A 20,725-nucleotide genomic window follows, 5' to 3' on the forward strand; every position below is an offset into this window, starting at 1 on the left:
TTTGCTCTATTTGAACTTAGTTTTCTCACTTGCAAAATGATAAGGGATTTGCTATATGAACTCCTCCCTTTCTTCTGCTCAACAACTCCATAAACACTGAGATTTTCATACCATCCTAAATCTCAATGCTCTCCTCCATTTAGGAATTCTTAAAATATTTGCACCCTTTGTTCACCTAACATAGTAGTCCTCTTATGCTTACAGAGACTGGTAAGTACTGGATTTGAAAACACAGTTGAGGCATTCTGACACAGCTCTTTCTACACTGCTTGTTGAGTAAGATGAGAAAATAGAGAATGTTTTAAAAGGCTGAAGAAAATGTAGGGAACATTTAAAAAAAGTAATAAATGATGAAGTGTCTTGATTCACCAATAATACAATAAGCAACTAGAGGTCAGGGACCCTGGCTTTTACTTCCTTTTATTCTCCATAGTGATGAGCACAGTAATGGAAGTAATCAACTCTTAGTACAGTATGAGCTATATCATACCATTAAGAACTATTAAAGGTCACCCTTATAAAGGAGCAGAGGTTGAATCCTTAATAAAATAAAATTATTTTTTTCTAATAAACACCTACTGCCTGTCTCTAAGGTGCCAGAAGACTGTCACTATGACATCTTTTGTCTTAACAGTTGGAAATACTTTCACCAGATCTTTTAATACATTTCAAAATTGATTTTTAAAGAATGGACCTAGGGCTTCCCTGGTGGCGCAGGGGTTGAGAATCTGCCTGCACACGGGTTCGAGCCCTGGTCTGGGAGGATCCCACATGCCACGGAGCAACTAGGCCCGTGAGCCACAACTACTGAGCCTGCGCGTCTGGAGCCTGTGCTCCGCAACAAGAGACACCGCGATACTGAGAGGCCCGCACACCACAATGAAAAGTGGCCCCCACTTGCCACGACTAGAGAAAGCCCTTGCACAGAAATGAAAACCCAACACAGCAAAAATAAATAAATTAATTAATAAACTCCTACCCGCAACATCTTCTTTAAAAAAAAAAAAAAAAAAAAAAGAATGGACCTAAACAGCAAACTTAAGTCACCTCTTGCACTAGCTATTACTATTTTGTTTGTGGGAAACTGGTTGGTAGGGTTTATCTGGATGTAATCTTAACTTTGAAATCTTTTCAATCTCATATAACCAGAAAATGTGTTGGTTGATTCAGCTCTACAAGCTATGTTCTCTGTTATCTACTTGTATTTCTGATCATGATGTCTAGCGAGTAAAACCCTGTTGCACAACTGCCTTTGGAGTGCAAGAAGCTGAGTGTTGAGGTAGAAGCTGCACCCAGAGGCTCTAGGGCAGTGATTCAATTCATCGACAGGAGAAATCCAGTGTTAGGCTGTGTGTCACTGTCTTCTTCCCAGGTGTGCCTTATAGTCACTATAAGATGCAGAACTAAAACAGTTCTTATTTCCAAAAAACTGTGGGATTCAAGCTCAGTTTTCAGACATGTAGAATATGTGTCAGCTTGGAGTTTAAAGGAGAATTCAACATACATTGGAAAAGCATTGTGCATCCTGCCAAACACATATCAGTTTAAATTCCAAGTGACCCCTTTGCTCCTGAACTTGCCAATCCACATGATGCCATGATTAAATTTTATAAAGAGTTCAATTTAAATACTACATTAATGCAACATTGAAGTTGACATTTTTAATCATTAGTACTTCTAAACCAAATAATTCAGTTACTTTTCATAGTCACTGTCAAGAAGGCAAATTTATACCTCATTTATTTTCTAATAAATTCAGCAGAAAAAAATTGAACATATGAACACAAACCAAAATGGTTTTTCTCCTCAAGAAGCATGTAATTACCAGAACTTTTAAACTATAGCACAAAGCAAAAGGACAATTTCACATTTATCAAGCTCATTTGGTGAACATAGGTAAAACCAGAAAGCTGACATGTGGGAACCTGATTTCATTTCTTAAATTTGCCAAATAATTAATAATATTTTCTGTAGTTTACTATGCCAGAATTGCTTAACTACAATGACAGGGGTTAAGTAATTATGTTTTGGTTAATTTATATTTGACTGGGTAAGTGGTAAGATACAGGTTTTTACATGGAAATAAAGATGATTTGTATATGTTTATAATCACTCTACTTTTGGAAGCATTAGTTACAGAATATTGAGGCTACAGGTAATTGATATCTTAGTTCCTTCCAAATGATCATGAATTAATTTTCGAGTTGTTTAAAATGACCCATTTTCAGTCAATTTACTGAATATTATTGTTTATCTATCCATTATCCATTTTCCCCATAATCCTTCCTAAATAGTCTCTGAGTTTTATCTGAATATTTACCCTTCTCCCAAGTAGCCTATATGCTTTAGACCTGTGCTATGCACTATACTAGCCATTAGCTACAGTGGCTATTTAGATTTAAGTTGATTAAAATTAAATAAAAATAAAAGATACTAGGCACAATTCACACATGGCTAGTAGCTTAGTAACTGTCCTACTGAAGAGCACAGATACAGAACATTTACGTAATTACAGAAAGTTCTATTGACAGTGCCAAGTTTAGATCTTAATGCCAATTCCAAGGAAATTATATAAATTAAATTATATATAATTATATAATTTTATATATATATATATATATATATATATAAAAATGTGAATTTTAGAATTCTTACTAGAAATGCTGTTAAAGCAAAACTAAGCCTTTGGTAGTATCATTGAATCTTCTGGACCAATTAAACCCTGAAGTCTGCCCAAACTCTGGACTTTCCCAATAGATCACTCAATTAACTCCTAGTAAGCCAAGTTTGAATTTTGATTTGTTTTTAACTACTTGCTACATTTAGACATTTTAGTAGTACAGTCTGTAAGTACTTGTTTAGTACTTAGTTTTATTATCACTGTGCTAAGTGGTGTTGAAAACTATAAATGTAAAATAGGCATGGATATACCTTTAAATAGTTGGCCCTTTATCTGTAGAAGAAAGATATATTACATATTTAGATATTAAAGTGTATAGAATAGGCTTGAGTACACTTAAAAAAAATTCATAAAGAAAGGAGGTCACTGAGGGCTGAAGTGTTGATGACTATCTAAAGAAGGAGGTCAGGCTTTGGTCCAGCCTTGAAGGATAGTGAGGGTTGGGTGGGAGCAGAGGAACTCATTCTAGTCTGCACTCAGCAGTTTTGACCTATAATAAAATGGCCTGTGATAGGTTCCTCTAACAGAAAAAGTTACTTCCATACTCATTACCCATGCAAATATCAAAAATATAAAATGTATTATATTATTCTTCACCTTCATATTAAATGTCAAAGTGTTATTAAACATGAAAGCAGAAAGGGAATCAAAGTTTAGAAGTGGGGGAAATGCAAATGATTTGAGTTTTGGTCGTTTTTTCCTTTGTTTGTTTTGCTATCATAAATCTTAGTCTATGGTGACAAGTATGTAAAGTAATAGCAACAGTAGTAACTAACTATAATATCACTATTTCTAAAAATATAATACAACATTTTAAAATAGTGGTCAATGCTTAACAAGTCTTATTTAATAATGAAAATACCCAGAGTGAAATATTACAGGTGACAAGGCTAAAACTGAGAGTTTAGTAACTTGCCAGGGACTACACCTTCAGTAAGTGATAGATTCAAAGGTTCAACCCATATTTATTTGACCTCAAGTCCAACATATTGAACTACTTGATTATGAAGGTCAAACTGTGCATATTAATAAAGAAGTAATTATATTAGTGGATCTACCAGAAATTTGGGTATTTAGAGCTGTTTTGCTTGAGTAAAGACAATTTTACTTCTCAGAAATACAATTTTTAAATTTTATATTTCAAGTTCCTAAAAGCTTAGTACTTTTTCCTAGATTCCTGTGGTAAACAGACACTAAGATAGCCGCAGTGATCCCAGCCTCCCATGCTGGCTTGCCTAGAAACTCGCTTCTAATCAATATGTTAGAGTAAAGGTGATGGGATGTTACTTCTGTGATTAGGCTACCAGAATTGTAACTTCTGTCTTACTAACATACTCTCTTCCTTGCTGGCTTTGATAAAGCAAGCTGCCATGTAGAGAGGCCCATCTGTCAAGAAATTGAGAGTGGCTTCCAATCAACAAGTGGCAAGGAACTGGGGCCCTCAGTTCAACAATCTGCAAGGAAGTGAATCCTGCAAATAACCACATCAGCTTGGATGTGGATCCTTGCCCATTTGAAGCCTCAAATGAGATCACAGCCTTGAGTGACACTTTGTAGTCTTGTGAAAGACCCTGAAGCAGAGGATCCAGCTTAGTAATGCCTGGATTCCTGACCCACAGAAACTGTGAGTTAATATATGTGTGTGTTGCTTTAAGCCACTAAGTTTGTGGTAACTTGTAATGCAACAACAGAAAACTAATACTATTACCATATTTGATTACTGGCAAAACCTAGAAGGTAGGTCAAGGGATACTTTCCAAAAGAGAAAACCAAGTTTCAGAAAAGTTATATTAATTGTCCAAGATGTCAAAGATAAAGCTACGATTTAATCCTGGGTTATTTTGAATATACTTCTCCTGTCAATTACACAAACCCTTGCACTGGACTTGAACGTTTAGAAAAATGTAAGAGTATGGTTTACCTTGCCTATGGTGGAAAACATCTTTTATTTATATGATCTAAAATAATAAATGCAAATGTTTGATTTCAATATCTGATCTTGGCTTTAAATTAGTTATTCATAGTTACTTATTTCAATTTCCAATCTCAGTGATCAGACAGTCACATAAACACAGCTGCAAGGTTTATAAATGGATTTTACAGATAGTCCTGATGCCTCTCACTGCATTCTTCCACCTCAACACCTCAGGCAGTTGGCTATCCTCATTATAATGGATTTAGGCCCATTATTAGAAAATTCAGACCATGTACTAACACAAAGTGGACATATATGAGTACACAAAGGTCAAGTGACAGTAGTCTGAACTGATTACTTCATACATTTTTTTCTTTTAGGAAACAGGCTCTAGCTAACTGGTGGAAGGAAAAATATCTCTTTGCTAGTAAAGGAAATCTGGGTAATTCACACTGAACAACATATCCTTGCAACCTGGCTTATCTTGTTTAGCCATTAGTTGGATAAAGTGGCTGGATAGCTACCTGGATTGTTCACTGGGTGATGGTATTGTGACATCATGTTCTAGCTAAGGTGGTCAAACACTGTATTAGATGCAGTTTGGGGAAACTTACTTATCTTCTGGATTTATTAATATTGATGTACCATACTGTAAATGCTTTTACACAAAGCATGACTGAAAAAAATCTTGGCAATTTTACGATAAATATTATATTCTTTACATTTTCAATTTTCACACAGCTTAATTTACGCCCACTGTGATTGGAGTGTGATCAAAACTAGTGATTATAATTTGAGCTTTCAAATCTTCCTTTCACTTGCCTCCTATTGGTGCCCTGTCTTAACCTGCTTCTGCCTGTGAAGGTGAAATATGTCTCTCATCTATCAATTCTTACTTTAAAAATTGGCAGGGATATAAGGCTCCTTGAATTCTTAGTGCAACAAGGAACAATCCAAGTATTGCCACTTGTTTGCTTTGTTAAACTGTTTGTTCATTGTTGCACCTGACCCCATTTTTTTCAGTGAATTTCTTGTAATGATGATGATACTTGCCTCCAGATATGCATGTTTAATTGCTGATTAATAAAATGAAGGGACATTCAAGATATTCCAAACATGTTCAATTCACTCTATCACTAACTGTATCACTATCAATCTGTTGCCATGAGACAACTCATTTCATTAACTTTCAAATTGTTCAACTGTAAAATAGAACTTTATGTAGTATGAGCCTCTGAAAAATATTTCTTTCAGCAATAGTAAAGACTCTTTGTCCAATTCACATAGATTTTAGATAGTTTGTAAGGATAGAGTCATTGATGCCAGTTAAAATGGATGCTTTGATGCTTAAATGTGGCATCTAAAAAATACAACAAACTAGAGAATATAACATAAAAGAAGCAGACTCATATATAGAGAGAACAAACTAGCAGTTACCAACGGGAAGTGAGGGAGGGGCAACATAGGGGTGGGGGAGTGGGTGGTACAAACTATTGGGTGTAATATAGGCTCAGCCAATGCTTTGTAATAACTAAATGGAAAGTAACCTTTAAAATTGTATAAAAATACTTTGATAAAGGAGGCAAGAATATACAGTGGAGAAAAGACAGCCTCCTCAATAAGTGACGTTGGGAAAACTGGACAGGTACATGTAAAAGTATGAAACTAGAACATTTCCTAACACCATACACAAAAATAAACTCAAAATGGATTAAAGACCTAAATGTAAGGCCAGACACTATCAAACTCTTAGAGGAAAACATAGGCAGAACACTCCATGACATAAATCACAGCAAGATCCTTTTTGACCCACCTCCGAGAGAAACGGAAATAAAAACAAAAAAAAAAACAAATGGGACCTAATGAAACGTCAAAGCTTTTACATGGCAAAGGAAACCATAAATAAGACCAAAAGACAACCCTCAGAATGGGAGAAAATATTTGCAAATGAAGTAACTGACAAAGGATTAATCTCCAAAATTTACAAGCAGCTCATGCAGCTCAATATCAAAAAATCAAATAACCCAATCCAAAAATGGGCAGAAGACCTAAATAGACATTTGTCCAAAGAAGATATACAGATTGCCAACAAACACATGAAAGAATGCCCAACATCATTAATCATTACAGAAATGCAAAGCAAAACTACAATGAGACGGCTTCACTGGTGGTTCAGTGGTTGAGAGTCCACCTGCCAATGCAGGGGACACGGGTTCGTGCCCCAGTCCAGGAAGATCCCACATGCTGTGGAGCAGCTGGGCCCATGAGCCATGGCCGCTGAGCCTGCGCGTCCGGAGCCTGTGCTCCACAATGGGAGAGGCCACAACAGTGAGATGCCCATGTACCGCCAAAAAAAAAAAAAAAAAATACTACAATGAGATATCATCTCACACCAGTCAGAATGGCCATCATCAAAAAATCTAGAAACAATAAATGCTGGAGAGGGTGTGGAGAAAAGGGAACCCTCTTGCCCTGCTGGTGGGAATGTGAATTGGTTCAGCCACTATGGAGAACAGTATGGAGGTTCCTTAAAAAACTAAAAATAGAACTACCATATGACCCAGCAATCCTACTACTGGGCATATACCCTGAGAAAACCACAATTCAAAAAGAGTCATGTATCAAAATGTTCATTGTAGCTCTATTTACAATAGCCAGGACATGGAAGCATCCTAAGTGTCCATCAACAGATGAATGGATAAAGAAGATGTGGCACATATATACAATGGAATATTACTCAGCCATAAAAAGAAGTGAAATTGAGTTATTTGTAGTGAGGTAGATGGACCTAGAGTCTGTCATACAGAGTGAAGTAAGTCAGAAAAAGAAAAACAAATACCGTACGCTAACACATATATATGGAATCTAAGGGAAAAAAAAGGTCATGAAGAACCTAGGGGCAAGACGGGAATAAAGACACAGACCTACTAGAGAATGGACTTGAGGATATGGGGAGGGGGAAGGGTAAGCTGTGACAAAGTGAGAGAGTGGCATGGACATATATACACTATCAAACATAAAATAGATAGCAAGTGGGAAACAGCCGCATAGCACAGGGAGATCAGCTTGGTGTTTTGTGACCGCCTAGAGGGGTGGGATAGGGAGGGTGGGAGGGAGAGAGATGCAAGAGGGAAGAGATATGGGAACATATGTATATATATAACTGATTCACTTTGTTATAAAGCAGAAACTAACACAGCATTGTAAAGCAATTATACTCCAATAAAGATGTTAAAAAAATTGTATAAAAATAAATTTTTTTAGATAAAGGATGCTTTGACTTAGTGTAACTACTTACTGTAACTTGGGTAATAAATATGACTATTCAGAGGGACAACAATGCAGTTAGCACTCAGTTTTTTTCCCCTAATACACTGATACTTACTGAAGGAATAAATGATGATTTTTCTTCTTCATATATACTACTATGAACTTGTGTCTTCAGTCTTAATAACCACAACCATCTGACAAAATTGTGTGTGTGTGTGTGTGTGTGTGTGTGTGTGTGTGTATATATATATATATATATATATATATATATATAGTTTATTTGTGTCTTTACGAAGAGTTAAGCAATTATAGCTACGAGTGCCTTTTATCTATATCACATTCCGTGCCCCCGGATAGGTTTTGAAAGTGATTGTAGCCATTCACTACATTCTATTTTCCTAAGACCAACATTGTTCATAACATCTCAACATTTTATATTTGAACATAAAATGCAGGAAAAAAGTATAATAATAGATTTTTTCATAAAAATTGAATAATATAAGTGAAAAGGAAAAGAACTGTCACAATTATATCTAGAAGCATCAGAATGGAAAGCAATAAAACAATAAAAATGGCCAGTTTGGGAAAGACAAATAGCACTGTAGTTTTGAACTGATATTATGAGATAAAAGAAAACTGTAGAGTTGTATCAGTGTATTAACACACGAAGTTGTAGTTACACAAAATATAATGATGGAGCAAATTTGCAATTTCCTGATTAATGCAGTCAATCTATAGTCTCAAAGTTCATTATTTAGCCCAAAGTGGCATTTGCCATTAATGAAATTAACCAAGTAATTTCCAAATGAAGGGTTTATGTATGTGCTATCCTACACTGACATTCACAAATAACTCATGTATTAATATATATGTTTATATACATAAATACTTAACTTATAACACTTAACAGAGATAATTTCATTGGCTTAATCTCCACTTTAGAATGTTCACTCAATTAAATTAACTATTTCCCCCATAAATCTTCTGTGGACATGGAAATATTGATTTCCTTTTTCTCATCATTGTGAATTATATCTGTGTCCTGTTAAAGACCTGCTAGATAAGTACCCAGAAATTTCATTTTCAAAATTATTTGGAATTCTTAAGATTAAAAGATACTGCAATATGTATTAACTTGTCAATTTTGTGATATATACCTTGCTAAACAACTTCTCAACTCAGTAATTTTGCATTTTCTGGGATGGAGTTAATCATAATTATTCTCTGGTTCTGAGTACAATGGGTGTTCAGGAATTTAGTGTACAGTGAGGTTATTAACTCCATACCACATAAGCGAGTATATGAGACCAGTGAATCAGAGTCAGAATAAAATGCACGGACAGGTTTCTCATGCATAATTTTGACTAGCAGTATCTTGGACTAGTAATTCAATTTTAATGGAATACTAATAGCATTGAAAAAGCATATAACATGATTATACTTTTACTCTTCATTACCATGTAAAAATTCCTCTATGACTTGTAAACAGCAGAAGAAATCCTTCAGAGTGAAATAGAATAAAAAAATAAAAGGCTTTCTTAAACATAACTAAGCTTTTGGAATGAATTTCCGTAATTTTATCTCATCTAGTTCTAATGGATATGCTAGGTAGGTCTCAGGAGTCTAAAAGAAAAACAGGGTGAAAATTTTTGTTTGCAGGAAAGCCATTTCCTCATGTCGGTTTTGACTAACTAAAAATGTTCTCTTATCCTCAATGCCCCATTTTCTCTGGTTACATTTTCACACTATTTCAAAGGGGATAGAACCCATGAATCCAAGCTAAGCTTTGTCAAGTGAACATAACTAAAGTGGATCAAAGACAGTTCATTCTGAACCTTGTAAATATCCCTTCATTTTTGACATATGTGAATTGCTTTCAAGTAGTTTGGCAATAGTTACATATACATAGTTCCGTGTGTGTGTGTGTGTGTGTGTGTGTGTGTGTTTGTGTGTGTATTCCAAGTATTCTAGAGCATAAGAGATATTATCACGAAAAGTTCCAGGGATTCAAGAAATAAGATATCAGTTTTTTTATGATAATCTCCTAAATGCCATAACTTTTGGCCTTCACAAAGACAGACATTATTAAAGTGCATGGTATTAAAGCAGCTTCCCTGTGTGGCCAAGAGCTGTTCAATATTTCCCTTTAAATGAAGTGCGTGGATGTTGATAGAACCTAAAATAATGTTCTTACCCTTATTTGATTTAGTGTGTAACTTGAAGACTGCCAGAGATTTGTTCAATGGATCTTGATGGATGTTTCCAATCATTGCTTTTTTCTAGCTGTATCAAGGCCAAGGTCCACCAGATGTCAGTACAATATAAATAATCCAAATTCTCTTATTTAAAAGCCAAATATAGAAGACAAAAAGAGAAATTTCCATTGAGTTTTAAAAGATTTACCTATACCAAATAGAAGAGGTTGCAAAACTGGTCGATATACTCTATGATATGATTTTAAATGGTTTCTTTCTAATAGCTCTCTGTTAATATTAAGGTAATCTGACAAAGCTGATTTTGTATTTCTCCTCCTTCTTCCTGCCTTATCATTCAGTGGCAGTTTTTGCCAGATGACTTTTTTATTCACTGATGGTTTTATGTATTAACATTTCCACTTTACATTTTTCTCTTGAATGTTTTTTTCCATTCTAGAAAGAGAGTCAAATCATGACAGCAGCGTATTCCCTGACACATTTTTTACTTGATTACAGTTAAACTGAAGGTAAATGTTTCTAACACCTGATGGCAATGAGTTGAATTCTTCGATGTTTAGATATTCCAGTTAACAGTTTTTCAAATTATACCTTTAGTTGATGATAAGAAAGTTGTTAGTTTACATCGTTAACACAAACATACTTACACACAGACATACATAATGAAGAAAAAAATACAGTAGGAGTGAATGAAAAGTATTTATAACCAAGCCCATCTTTGCCTTTCTTTGTTCATGGATTCTTTGTGTGAAAAAGGCCATTCTTTGTGTGAAAAAGGGTTTGATCCTACTACCCAGTATCAAAGAGGTCTCCTTCTGTCTGATTTGGTTTCTTTCCCTCCGATTTCTTTCTTTCCCAATACTGACACCTGTGTCTTACTATACCTAGCGTGCCTACTGCATAAAGACATATAGTGACAGAATATAAGGAAAAAGTAATATGAGAAATGGACAGTGATTCCAATTTGCATGCTTACAACTCTTAATGGTAAACTTTTACCAACCTTAGAATTACGCCATAGGCAGCATCTTCAGCTACTACTTTATCCTTGCATTTTCAACACAAAAGCCAGCTTCCCATTTCTTTAAAGAAATATCAAATTAGAGCTTTCCTCTGATACTTAGGTAATTCTTTCCTCACTCCTTTGAGTATGCTCAAATATACTTTTATATTTCTTTTCACATCAAACATTTGTTTATTCTTTTATTTAAATAAATGAAGTGTCTGCTTTTTGTGCCACTTTCTGTGCATTCCATTGGTTTATAATCAAGTCAAAGGGACCAGTCATGGTCCTGGAGGCTGGAGCTGTTGTGATATAGTTCTCTATTGGAAACAGTAAACTTGCAGAATGTAAATGGATCAGATTTACTTAAAGGAACAGTTATGATGGGCTGAGCCCAACAAAGTCAAGAAAACTTAGAACTCAAACACCTGAGGAATGATGATCTAGAGCCCATCAGTAAAGTCAGCCTAACCAGTTAAAGTGCTGCAAAACATGAAGGAAAGGCTGAACAATTTTCAATAGAATGTTAGTAAATAAAATTCATTAATCTAAAGGAAAAAATAACAAACAAAAAAGATACTGCTTTTCAAATACATCACATTTGTTAAAAGGAGAAAAATCATGTAATTATCTAAATAGATTAAAGAATATATTTGATATGATTCAACATTCTTTCATGATTTCAAAAGCTATAACAAATAAAAATAAATGGAAATTTCCTTAGCTTAAAGGAAGGCAAAAACAAACAAATAAAACACATACAGCAGAGGTTCAAACCCTTTCCAAAGGTCAAAGAAAATAAAAGAATATCTGGAACCACCATGCTTCCTGTTTCAAAACTGTACCATACCAAGTGAAGTAAGACAGAGAAAGACAAATGTTATATGATATCACTTATATGTGGAATCTAAAAAATGACACAAATGAACATTTTTACAAAACAGAAACAGACTCATAGACTTAAAAAACAAATTTATAGTTACCAAAGGGGAAAGGTGGAGGAAGGGATAAATTAGGAGTTTGGGATTGACATATACACTACTATATATAAAATAATCAACAAGGACCTACTGTATAACAAAGGGAACTCTACTCAATACTCTGTAATAACCTATGTGGGCCAAGAATCTGAAAAGGAATAGATATATGTATAACTAAATAACTTTTCTGTACACCTGAAATTAACACAATGTTGTAAATTAACTATACTCCAATATAAAATAAAAAAATTTTAAAATTGTACTAGCGATATGCTTCACAAAAATTTTCATGGAAATCATTTGGTCTCCTCTTCTTCCCATCCCCACTTTCCCACCCTCACTACTTTCTCAATGGATCACTGTCATTGTCTTGTCTCTTAACTCCATTGACTGCCACTGTCTTTTCCAGACTTTCCTTGTGCCTGCATGACAGAAACTATAGGGGTTTTCACATCCAGGATTAAACTGCAAGTTCTAGCAGCAGGATCCCTGGAAGTTCTAGCTCCCCTTGCTCGACCTTCATTCACATGAAAGAGCAGAGTGCAGGGTAGAGAATCTGGTTTCCCCAAGGCTTCCAGGAGATGTCTGGTAACATAACTCAAAAGTTTGGCAGTCAATGCCCTGTGGGACAACGTGACAGATAACAGAAGGCATAGAGATGGTAGATAAATGTTGCCACCTTCCTTCTGCTGACAGTGTTCTAAGAATCAGAGGTTACCTGTAGTCTCTCCTGAGATTTCTTATATGCCACAGCAGTCTGATGTTTTCTTGTTTGTTTGTTTTAATTTTGTTAACAGCTAAGTAGCATACTATCATGTAATTACTTTCCTGCCTCACTTCTCATTTTCACTTTTAGGATTGCACCCCCCTTCCATAAAGCATTAGCCTATATTTATTACCTCTGCCTCTGCTTTCTAGAAAACCTGGATTAAACAATTACAGTAAGGGAAAAAAATTCAATGAAAAACAATTGAAAAATAAAAATTAAAAAAATAAAGCTGCCATTAATTGTTGATAAAATTGACTATAAAAATAACCTATACTGACAGATTAAGATTTGAGAAAAGTTTAGCAACGGGTTCTGGATTCAAATCCAGTGTACCCAAATGGCTGTTAGTAATAGAATAGAGTGAATACATTTTGATACATGGAGGGAAATACTTTAGGGCATTGAACATGAGTAAACTGCAACTCATAAGTGTTGCTACACCTCAAAAACACAATGTTGTCTGTAGGAATCAAGTTATAAAAAAGCACTTGAGATAGCTTCCGGGAAGATGGCGGAAGAGTAAGATGCAGAGATCACCTTCCTCCCCACAGATACACCAGAAATACATCTACAAGTGGAACAACTCCTACAAAACACCTACTGAACACTGGCAGAAGACCTCAGACCTCCCAAAAGGAAAGAAACCTCCCACGTACCTGGGTAGGGCAAAAGAAAAAAGAAAACACAGAGACAAAAGAATAGGGATGGAACCTGCATCAGTGGGAGAGAGCTGTGAAGGAGGAAAGGTTTCCACACACTAGGAAGCCCCTTCGCGGGCAGAGACTGTGGGTGACGGAGGGGGATAGCTTCAGAGCCGCGGAGGAGAGCACAGCAACACGGGTGCAGAGGGCAAAGCGGGGAGATTCCCGCACAGAGGATCAGTGCTAACCAGTACTCACCAGCCCAAGAGGCTTGTCTGCTCACTCGCCGGGGTGGGCAGGGCTGGGAGTTGAGGCTCGGGCTTCAAGAAGAGAAAAGGAAATCTCTCCCAGCAGCCTCAGAAACAGCGGATTAAAGCTCCACAATCAACTTGATGTACCCTGCATCTGTGGAATACAGGAATAGACAAGGAATCATCCCAAATTGAGGAGGTGGACTTTGAGAGCAAGATTTATAATTTTTTTCCCTTTTCCTCTTTTTGTGAGTGTGTATGTGTATGTTTCTGTGTGAGATTTTGTCTGTATAGCTTTGCTTCCACCATTTGTCCAAGGGTTCTATCCATCCGTTTTTTTGTTTTTGGTTTTTTAAATTTTTTTTCTTTATTTTCTCTTAATAATTATTTTTTTATTTTAATAACTTTATTATATTTTATCTTACTTTATTTTACTTTATCTTCTTTCTTTTTTCCTTCCTTCCCTCCTTCTTTCGTTCCTTCCTTCCTTCCTCACTCCCTCCCTCCCTCCCATCGTTCTTTCTTTCGTTCTTTCTTTCTACTTCTACTAATTCTTTCTTTCTATTTTTTCTCCCTTTTATTCTGAGCCGTGTGGATGAAAGGCTCTTGGTACTGCAGCCAGGAGTCAGTGCTGTGCCTCTGAGGTGGGAGAGCCAACTTCAGGACACTGGTCCACAGGAGACCTCCCAGTTCCACATAATATCAAACGGCAAAAATCTCCCAGAGGTCGCCATCTCAACACCAGCACCCAGCTTCACTCAACAACCAGCAAGCTACAGTGCTGGACATCCTATGCCAAACAACTAGCAAGACAGGAACACAACCCTATCCATTAGCAGAGAGGCCTAAAATCATAATAAGTCCACAGACACCCCAAAACACATCACCAGACATGGACCTGCCCACCAGAAAGACAAGATCCAAGCTCATCCATCAGAACACAGGCACGAGTCCCCTCTACCAGGAAGCCTACACAACCCAATGAACCAACCTTAGCCACTGGGGACAGACATCAAAAACAGTGGGAACTACGAACCTGCAGCCTGCAAAAAGGAGACCCCAAACACAGTAAGAAAAGCAGAATGAGAGGAAACAAAAACACACAGCAGATGAAGGAGCAAGATGAAAACCCACCAGACCTAAAAAATGAAGATGAAATAGGCAGTCTACCTGAAAAAGAATTCAGAATAATGAGAGTAAACATGATCCAGAATCTTGGAAATAGAACGGACAAAATGCAAGAAATATTTAACAAGGACTGAGAAGAAATAAAGATGAAACAAACGATGAACAACACAATAAATGAAATTAAAAATACTCTAGATGGGATCAATAGCAGAATAACTGAGGCAGAAGAACGGATAAGTGACCTGGAAGATAAAATAGTGGAAATAACTACTGCAGAGCAGAATAAAGAAAAAAGAATGAAAAGACTTGAGGACAGTCTCAGAGACCTCTGGAACAACATTAAACACACCAACATTCAAATTATAGGGGTTCCAGAAGAAGAAGAGAAAAAGAAAGGGACTGAGAAAATATTTGAAGAGATTATAGATGAAAACTTCCCTAATATGGGAAAGGAAATAGTTAATCAAGTCCAGGATGCACAGAGAGTTCCATACAGGATAAATCCAAGGAGAAATATGCCAAGACACATATTAATCAAACTGTCAAAAATTAAATACAAAGAGAACATATTAAAAGCAGCAAGGGAAAAACAACTAATAACGCACTAGAGAATCCCCATAAGGTTAACAGCTGATCTTTCAGCAGAAACTCTGCAAGCCAGAAGGGACTGGCAGGACATAAACTGATGAAGGAGGAAAACCTGCAACAAAGATTACTCTACCCAGCAAGGATCTCATTCAGATTTGATGGAGAAATTAAAACCTTTACAGAGAAGCAAAAGCTGAGAGAGTTCTGCACCACCAAACCAGCTTTACAACAACTGCTAAAGGAACTTCTCTCGGCAAGAAACACAAGAGAAGGAAAAGACCTACAATAACAAACCCAAAACAATTAAGAAAATGGGAATAGGAACATACATATCGATAATTACCTTACAAGTAAATGGACTAAATGCTCCCACCAAAAGACACAGATTGGCTGAATGGATTCAAAAACAAGACCCATATATTTGCCGTCTACAAGAGACCCACTTCAGACCTAGAGACACATACAGACTGAAAGTAAGGGGACGGAAAAAGGTATTTCATGCAAATGGAAACCAAAAAAAAGCTGGAGTAGCAATTCTCATATCAGAAAAAATAGACTTTAATAAAGACTATTAGAAGAGACAAAGAAGGACATTACGTAATGATCAAGGGATCGATCCAAGTAGAAGATATAACAATTATAAATATTTATGCACCCAACATAGGAGCACCTCAATACATAAGGCAAATACTAACAGCCATAAAAGGAGAAATCGACAGTAACACACTCATAGTAGGGGACTTTAACACCCCACTTTCACCAATGGACAGATCATCCAAAATTAAAATAAATAAGGAAACACAAGCTTTAACTGATACATTAAACAAGATGCACTTAATTGATATTTATAGGACATTCCATCCAAAAACAACAAAATACACATTTTTCTCAAGTACTCATGGAACATTCTCCAGGATAGATCATATCTTGGGCCACAAATCAAGCCTTGGTAAATTTCAGAAAATTGAAATTGTATCAAGTATCTTTTCCGACCACAACGCTATGAGACTAGATATCAATTAAAGGAAAAGATCTGTAAAAAACACAAACACATGAAGGCTAAAAAATACACTACTGAATAATGAAGTGATCACTGAAGAAATCAAAGAGGAAATAAAAAAATAACTAGAAACAAATGACAATGGAGACACAATGACCAAAATCTATGGGATGCAGCAAAAGCAGTTCTAAGAGGGAAGTTTATAGCAATACAATCCTACCTTAAGAAACAGGAAACATCTCGAACAAACAACCTAACCTTGCACCTAAAGCAACTAGAGAAAGAGGAACAAAAAATCCCCAAAGTTAGCAGAAGGAAAGAAATCATAAAAATCAAATCAGAAATAAATGAAAAAGAAATGAAGGAAACAATAGCAAAGATCAATAAAACTAAAACCTGGTTCTTTGAGAAGATAAACAAAATTGATAAACCATTAGCCAGACTCATCAAGAAAAATAGGGAGAAGACTCAAATCAATAGAATTAGAAATGAAAAAGGAGAAGTAACAACTGACACTGAAGAAATACAAAAGATCATGAGAAATTACTACAAGCAACTCTATGCGAATAAAATGGACAATCTGGAAGAAATGGACAAATTCTTAGAAATGCACAACCTGCCAAGACTGAATCAGGAAGAAACAGAAAATATGAACAGAACAATCAGAAGCACTGGAATGGAAACTGTGATTAAAAATCTTCCAACAAACAAAAGCCCAGGACCAGATGGCTTCACAGACGAATTCTATCAAACATTTAGAGAAGGGCTAACACCTATCCTTCTCAAACTCTTCCAAAATATAGCAGAGGGAGGAACACTCCCAAACTCATTCTACAAGGCCACCATCACCCTGATACCAAAACCAGACAAGGATGTCACAAAGAAAGAAAACTACAGGCCAATATCACTGATGAACATAGATGCAAAAATCCTCAACAAAATACTAGCAAACAGAATCCAACAGCACATTAAACAGATCATACACCATGATCAAGTGGGGTTTATTCCAGGAATGCAAGGATTCTTCAATATATGCAAATCAATCAACGTGATACACCATATTCACAAATTGAAGGAGAAAAACCATATGATTATCTCAATAAATGCAGAGAAAGCTTTCGACAAAATTCAACACCCATTTATGATAAAAACCCTGCAGAAAGTATGCATAGAGGGAACTTTCCTCAACATAATAAAGGCCACATATGACAAACCCACAGCCAACATCATCCCAATGGTGAAAAACTGAAAGCATTTCACTAAGATCAGGAACAAGACAAGGTTGTCCACTCTCACCACTCTTATTCAACATAGTTTTGGAAGTTTTAGCCACAGCAGTCAGAGAAGAAAACGAGATAAAAGGAATCCAAATCGGAAAAGAAGAAATAAAGCTGTCACTGTTTGCAGATGACATGATACTATACATAGAGAATCCTAAAGATGCTACCAGAAAACTACTAGAGCTAATCAATGAATTTGGTAAAGTAGCAGGATACAAAATTAATGCCCAGAAATCTCTGCCATTCCTATACACTAATGATGGCAATTCTGAAAGTGAAATCAAGGAAACATCCCCATTTACCACTGTAACAAAAAGAATAAAATTTCTAGGAATAAACCTACCTAAGGAGACAAAAGACGTGTATGCAGAAAATTATAAGACACTGATGAAAGAAATTAAAGATGATACAAATAGATGGAGAGATATACCATGTTCTTTAATTGGAAGAATCAACATTGTGAAAATGACTCTACTACCCAAAGCAATCTACAGATTCAATGCAATCCCTATCAAACTACCACGGGCATTTTTCACAGAACTAGAACAAAAAATTTCGCAATTTGTATGGAAACACAAAAGACCCTGAATAGCCAAAGCAATCTTGAGAACAAAAAAGGAGCTGGAGGAATCAGGCTCCCTGACTTCAGACTATAGTACAAAGCTACAGTAATCAAGACAGTATGGTACTGGCACAAAAACAGAAAGATAGATCAATGGAACAGGATAGAAACCCAGAGATAAACCCACGCACATATGGTCACCTTATCTTTGAGAAAGTAGGCAGGAATGTACAGTGGACAAAGGACAGCCTCTTCAATAAGTGGTGCTGGGAAAACTGGACAGGTACATGTAAAAGTATGAGCTTAGATCACTCCCTAACACCATACACAAAAATAAGCTCAAAATGGATTAAAGACCTAAATATAAGGCCAGACACTATCAAACTCTTAGAGGAAAACATAGGCAGAACACTCTATGACATAAAGCACAGCAAGATCTTTTTTGACCCACCTCCTAGGGAAATGGAAATAAAAACAAAAATAAACAAATGGGACCTAATGAAACTTCAAAGCTTTTGCACAGCAAAGGAAACTATAAACAAGACCAAAAGACAACCCTCAGAATGGGATAAAATATTTTCAAATGAAGCAACTGACAAAGGATTATTCTCCAAAATTTATAAGCAGCTCATGCAGCTCAATAAGAAAAAAACAAACAACCCAATCCAAAAATGGGCAGAAGACCTAAATAGACATTTCTCCAAAGAAGATATACAGACTGCCAACAAACACATGAAAGAATGCTCAACATCATTAATCATTAGAGAAATGCAAATCAAAACTACAATGAGATATTATCTCACACCAGTCATAATGGCCATCATCAAAAAATCTAGAAACAATAAATGCTGGAGAGGGTGTGGAGAAAAGGGAACCCTCTTGCACTGTTGGTGGGAATGTAAATTGATACAGCCACTGTGGAGAACAGTATGGAGGTTCCTTAAAAAACTACAAATAGAACTACCATATGACCCAGCAATCCCACTACTGGGCATATACCCGGAGAAAACCATAATTCAAAAAGAGTCATGTATCAAAATATTCATTGCAGCTCTATTTATAGTAGCCCGGAGATGGAAACAACTTAAGTGTCCATCATCTGATGAATGGATAAAGAAGATGTGGCACATATATACAATGGAATATTACTCAGCCATAAAAAGAAACGAAATTGAGCTATTTGTAATGAGGTGGATGGACCTAGAGTCTGTTATACAGAGTGGGGTAAGTCAGAAAGAGAAAGACAAATACCGTATGCTAACACATATATATGGAATTTAAGGGGAAAAAAAATGTCATGAAGAACCTACGGGTAAGACAGGAATAAAGACACAGACCTACTAGAGAATGGACTTGAGGATATGGGGAGGGGGAAAGGTAAGCTGTGACAGTGTGAGAGAGGGTCATTGACGTATATACACTACCAAGCGTAAGGTAGATAGCTAGTGGGAAGCAGCCGCATAGCACAGGGAGATCATCTCGGTGCTTTGTGACCTCCTGGAGTGGTGGGATAGGGAGGGTGGGAGGGAGGGAGACGCAAGAGGGAAGAGATTTTGGAACATATGTATATGTGTAACTGATTCACTTTGTTATGAAGCAGAAACTAACACACCATTGTAAAGCCATTGTACTGCAATAAAGATGTAAAAATAAATTAAAAAAATACATAAGCACTTGAAGTATTTTTCCATTTGCGTAATTTTCAAAAAAGGCAAAAATTCATATCTATCCACTTATCAAAATGGATACATATACGTTTGGTAATAATATCAAGAAAAACAAGAGAAAGATTATAAAATTCAGGCTGGTGTTAATTTATGGGGTATGAAGGGAAAACACAGGATCAGGACAGTTGTATATGGAATTTCCAAGAAAATAATAATGCTTTCATTCTTAAACCAAGTGGTTAGTGCAAGGATGTTCATTTTATCCTGCTTTTAACTTTATACATAATAGTATACATTCTTTCTTATGTACAATATATGTCACATTAAAATACTAAGTATCTTTGGAAGTTATTTTTAAAATCCACGTTACACCAAACCATTCTCTAGATATACCACATTAGAATTTGAGTGAGAGGAAGGTAATGGTGGTTCTGAAACCTTTACTTGAGTAAGATTTCAAGGTATTTTCTGATGCTGTTAGCTTCAGGAGGCACCAAAGTGAAATAACAGAGCAAATTCATCTCCAGTTACTTTTTGCTCTGATGAGCTAGCCTGGAGATCTAAGCACTTTATTGAACTTTTCTTTTTTCCCCCTCAGTTGGCAAATATATTTCAGGTTCAAAATAGACAACTTATAAACTCTGTGCACAACTCATATATCCATCTGGGGCAGTCATCCTATGGTACATCAGGGAAAAGGCAAAGTAGTATTTTCACGAAGTTTCATTTGCATATATTAGAGCCCCTACAGTATGAGGGCCTTTGAAACAGCCAAAAA

Source organism: Aethalodelphis obliquidens, unplaced genomic scaffold (assembly GCF_003676395.1).
Source record: "Aethalodelphis obliquidens isolate GAN/ISIS:26980383/991018 unplaced genomic scaffold, ASM367639v1 scaffold1, whole genome shotgun sequence".
NCBI lineage: Eukaryota > Metazoa > Chordata > Mammalia > Artiodactyla > Delphinidae > Aethalodelphis > Aethalodelphis obliquidens.